Here is a 6,000-nt window from a genome sequence, read left to right as displayed (position 1 = left end):
AACAACAACAAAAAGCCCCCACAAAACCTCACCCAAGGGTCAGTGTCCTCAAAGATAGAAACTTGACAAACTAATGAAGATGACAAAGAATCAATGAAAAAATGCTGAAAACCCAAAAGATCAGAATGCCCCTTCTCCTCCAAATGATTGCAACATCTCTCCATCAAGGGTACAGAACTGGACAGGAGATCCGATGGACTAATTGACAGAAGTAGGCTTCAGAAGATGAGTAAAAGTAAAAACTATGAAAAGGAAAGAAAAAAGAAAAAGAAGAAACAAAAGTAAAAACTTACCTCAGAAGTAAAAACCATGCTGAGCTAAAGAAGCATGTTCTAACCCAATGCAAAGAGGATAATAACACTGATAAAAGGTTAGAGGAATTGCTAACTAGAATAACTAGTTTAGAGAGGAACATAAATGACCTGATGAAGCTGAAAAACACAGCACAAGAACTTCATGAAGCAAAACAAGTATCAACAGCCGAATTGACCAAACAGAAAAAAGAATATCAGAGTTTGAAGACCACCTTGCTGAAATAAGGCATGCAGACAAGAATAGAGAAAAGAGAATGAAAAAGAATGAACAAAACCTCCAAGAAATATGAGACTTCATAAAAAGACCAAACCTATGATTGATTGGAGTACCAAAAGGAGATGAGGGAAATGGAAACAAGCTGGAAAATACACTTCAGGATATTATCCAGGAGAACTTCCCCAATCTAGCAAGATAGGCCAATATGCAAATTCAGGAAATACAGGGAACACCATTAAGATACTCCACGAGAAGATCCACTCCAAAACACATAATCATCTGATTCTCCAAAGTTGAAATGAAGGAAAAATGTTAAGGGCAGCCAGAGAGAAAGACCAGGTCACCTACAAATGGAAGCCCATCAGACCAACAGTGGACATCACAGCAGAAACTCTATAAGCCAGAAGAGATTGGGGCCCAATATTCAACATTCTTAAAGAAAAGAATTTTCAACCCAGAATTTCATAGCCAGCCAAACTAAACTTCATAAGTGAAGGAGAAATAAAATCTTCTCATGACAAGCAAATGTTGAGGAATTCTGTTACCACCAGGCCTGCCCTACAAGAGTTCTTGAAAGAAGCACTAAATATGGAAAGGAAAAACCAGTACTAACCACCACAAAAACATATATAATTAGATCTTCTTTACATGTTGGAAGATTTCAAAAAAAAAGCCATCAGGTACTGAGTTTCCTTTGATGGGAGACTTTTCATTACTAATTCATTCTCTTTAGTCATTATTGATTTATTCAGATTTTCTCTTTTCTCATCATTAAGTCTCGGCAACTTGTATGTGTTTAGGAATGTATCCATTTTTTCTAGGTTATCTAATTTATCGATGTATAATTGTTCAGAGTAGTTTCATAATCCTTTGTATTTCTGTGTTATGAGTGGTAGTATCTCCTCTATCATTTTAGATTTTATTTATTTGAGTCTTCTCTTTTTTTCTTAGTCAGCTACAGCTTTTCAACTGTGTTTATCTTTTCAAAAACCCATCTCATAGTTTCATTGATTTCTTTCTGTTGTTTTTCTAGTCTCTATTTCACTTCTTTTGTTCAGATCTTTACTATTTCCTTCTTTCTACTAATTTTGGGTTTAGTTTGTACTTCTTTTTCCAGTTTCTTGAGGGATAACCATTAGGTTATTTATTTGAGATGTTTCTTTCTTTTATGTAGGCATTTATTGCTCTAGGCTTTCCTGAAATAACTGCCTTCGCTGTATCCCATAAGTTTGGGTATGTTTAGTTTCCCATTTAATTTCTTATTTGACTCTTTGGGCAATTGGAGAATGTTGTTTAATTTCCATGTATTTGTGAATTTTAAAAAATTTGTCCAGTTACTGATTTTTAGTTTCATACCATTGTGATCAGAAAAGATATTTGATATAATTTTGATCTTTTTAGATTTGTTAAGACATGTTTTGTGGCCTAATATATGGTCTATTCTGGAGAATGTTCTGTGTACACTTGTGAAGAGTGTGTACAGTACTGCTGTTGGAAGAAATGTTCTATATATGTCTGTTAGGTCTATTTTGTCTAAAATGTAGTGTATCTCCAATGTTTCCTTATTGATTTTCTTTCTGCATGATCTGTCCATTGCTGAAATGAAGTATTGAAGTTTCTTGTTTTATTGTACTGCCATCTGTTTCTCCCTACAGATCTATTAATATTTACTTTAAGTATTTAACTGCTCCAATGTCAGGTGCATATATATATATATTATATATATATATATATATAGTATTTTGTATTGCATATATATATTATATTTTGTGTTGTATGTTTGTATTCCATTTACATGGAATATCCTTTTCTATTTCTTCTTTTTGTGAGGCAGAGTCTCACTCTGTCACCCAGGCTGGAGTGCAGTGGCGTGATCTCAGCTCACTGAAACCTCTACCTTCTGGGTTCAAGCGATTCTCCTGCCTCAGTTTCCTGGGTAGCTGAGATTAGAGGTGCACATCACTATGCCAGGCTAATTGTTTTTTAAATTTATTTTCCATTGTTAAGTATTACATGATTGTATAAAAATTCTGACAGTTAAAGACTTATTATTGCCATTTTGTTGATTGATTTCTGGTTGTTTTATAGATATTTATTTTTTCCCCTCTCTTGTTGACTTCCATTTTTACTGATGGTTTTCTCTAGTGGTGCTTTGAATCTTTGTGTTTTAATATTTTTAAACATCTTTGGTGTGTCTGTGGAATTTTGCTTTGTGGTTACCATAAAGCTTACATAAAACATTTTAGTTATAATGAGCTGATAATAACATAACTTTGAATGCATTAAAAACAACACTCTCACTCCATTCCACCCCCCTATTTTATATTTTGAAGTCACAGTTTACATCTTTTTATACACTGTATTTCTTTTTTTTTTTTTTTTTTTTGAGACGGAGTCTCGCTCTGTCGCCCAGGCTGGAGTGCAGTGGCCGGATCTCGGCTCACTGTAACCTCCGCCTCCCGAATTTACGTCATTCTCCTGCCTCAGCCTCCCGAGTAGCTGGGACTACAGGCGCCCGTCACCTCGCCTGGCTAGTTTTTTTTTTTTTTTTTTTGTATTTTTTTAGTAGAGATGGGGTTTCACCGTGTTAGCCAGGATGGTCTCGATCTCCTGACCTCGTGATCCGCCCATCTCGGCCTCCCAAAATGCTGGAATTACAGGCTTGAGCCACCGCGCCCGGCATATACAGTGTATTTCTTAACAAATTATTATAGCTATTATTATTTTAAATAGTTGTATCTTTTAACCTTGATACTCATCATACCATTTAATATCCAGTCAATGAAAAATATTATTTCATCACACCAAAGCTTAGAGTAACATTCATAAACAATTCTTAGTCCTTTGGCAAAGAAATACACAAAGTTCATCTTCAACAAATACTTAAATGTCTTATCCTCACAGCATGCCACTCTTCTAATTACTGGGCATAGACTAGAAAGCAAAAACTGACAAAATACCTACCACTGAAACTGAATTTTCGTTGCAAACACAGACAACAAGTTGTAGGCAGGCTTTCTCCAATGTCTTTCCTCCTTTCGCGAACAGGAGGTAAGAGGATTCTGAGGCTGTAGGTCACAGTGGAATGACAAATGGATTCCACAAGAAGGAATATAGTCTTTCAATTAATATACGGATGAAACCTACCTGCCAACAGGAGGTGCCCATCATGGATAGTATATAAAGAAGAAATAAATTTCTATTGCTTTAGAACCACTAAATTCAGTGTGCATTTGTTGTAGCAGGCTAGTGATGCATTTTATCTTTCTCCAATATCGATATTCCAATATAAACTTAGATAAAAATTTGACATCTTTTTTTACTTCCAATGAGAGAGTTCATATTAGTACTTTGTTTTGCTAGTTTGAATACTTCTCATCCTATAAATATAGAGCTACATAAAGGAAAAACTGTCAAAATTTCTACATTTCAATTTCTCTTGTGTATCACTTTCATTCATACTCTTAAGGGAGATACTTAATGTTCTACTCTTCACCACTGACTGAAAAGGAATTCTCTCACTTGATTTCCACTCTAACAGAATATTGTTAACAAAAGGACATTTTTAGACTCAATTTAATGATTTCTTGTAAACAATTAAATGAAAAATAATTGAAAGATTGAAGCAGCAAATGTTATGTTCTGAGAAGCAGATCAACTTACTGAGAAACAACTTTACTGTATCTTCAGTCGTTATAAATATTGGGCAACTTTCTTAACTTTAGTTCTTATTTTTTGTTCCTTTTTATAGTGAAGTTTTAAGTACAGATTAGTGATTTTCAACTTTATTTTTATGCCTTATTTTGCATGTAAATATTATATATATATATAAGCCATGTACATATCTGTCAGAATATGTCTCAATACATTTATATTTCTTATGCATCTGGAGTGTACAAATGCTCTATGTCTGTTTTTGAATATTGGGGATCACATAGGGCAGAAGTTGGTGAAAGATAAAGTGATATGTATTTTATAACCCTGCTGACTTTCTCTTTTCCTGAAATGTTTAAACTCCCTCCACGACTAAATTATAATCCTGAAAAAGAGAACATGTTAAAATGCATTGTATTTGTAAAATCTTAATCTTGCATGGAGAAAAATTCTGAAGGTAAGTGGAAATGCATCAGAATTCTGTCCTTCTCTATTTGCACTAGGGATTTAACAATTACAGCAACATAGGTTAGGGATTCATAAATCTTCCTACAGACTTTCGTTTCTTTTTCTACCTTTCATGAATTACTCCCTTTGTTTTCTTCTGGCCTACATACTTTTTAAGGCTTTCGTAAGTACTGAATTTCCCTTTGGTACTTAAAATTTCAGCAACTTGAATTCTCAAAAGCACAGTGTTGGCTTTATAAATTTTGTCAGGATGGTGCAATTATCAGAACTGTTTACTAACAATTTCATTAAGAACAGATGACTCAGAAGTACAGATGTAAAAACATTTCCTCCAACTTTATATCATGGAAAAAATGGATTTATGTGATGGGTTCCGAAACTGAGTTCAGATAACGCTCCTTTGAGGTGAGTTTGGAATATCACAATGGAATCTGCAGGCTTCTCCTAACAAAAGAGTTTTCTAAGTTATCCGAAAGTAACTTGGTCCTTCACTTTTCTAGGAGAAAGGATTCCCGTACCTTCTGTCTCCAAAATTATTTTCTTAAACAGGTCATAGTAGAGTAATTATATCAGAAAAGACTCTCCCACAAAAATCAATGTTGTAAACATTTTTACAAAAGTCCTCTAAAGGGTATACTAATAAGCCTCCTCCACTTTACAGATGTTAACGATCTAAATTCATATTTAAGTACAGTAAATAAAATGTAGCCCCAAATTGAGGTTTTTGTACTGATATGATGACACAATGTTAAACCATTTCAATGAGAATTACATAATCCCATCTTTAAGTCATCAAAGCAATCAAGGTAATGACAAAAATAATGCATATTGCTTACAATCTAATAAAATGTAATAGAAAAATGATAATTATTTTTCTCATAAAAATTCAAAGTAGGTGATGATTTTTTCTCAACCATTGTCTATTTATGTAACTACTATGTAGTTTGAATTATTAGCATATTATTTAGTAGATGTTTGTGAACCCGAACATTCATTGGACTCTCATAAATTTGAAAGTCACTTATAATAGGGAAGCTGTATGCAAATCATTTATGTTTTTTTAATATAAATTAAATATCAGAATTTGTTTTAGTGTTTCTTATAAGAATAATTTATTATTTAGCATAATTGTTTTAGGATAGAGTATGAAGAAAAGAAAACACTCATCTGGAAATACGTAACAGAATTATGCTTCTTCCCTGGTCTTTTTACAACCAAGCCCTAACATGGTAAAGTCTGGTGTAATGATTAGCATCTCAGAAGAGATTTAAATCTCAACTTTATTTTTATCCTCATTATCTTTGAATTCTACTAGTGTTTGGGGACATGCTCTGTAATGAGCATGAG

Source organism: Trachypithecus francoisi, unplaced genomic scaffold (genome assembly GCF_009764315.1).
Source record: "Trachypithecus francoisi isolate TF-2019V2 unplaced genomic scaffold, Tfra_2.0 Lachesis_group3, whole genome shotgun sequence".
In the NCBI taxonomy this organism is placed as follows: Eukaryota; Metazoa; Chordata; class Mammalia; order Primates; family Cercopithecidae; genus Trachypithecus; species Trachypithecus francoisi.
Note: the sequence above shows the minus strand (reverse complement) of the source record.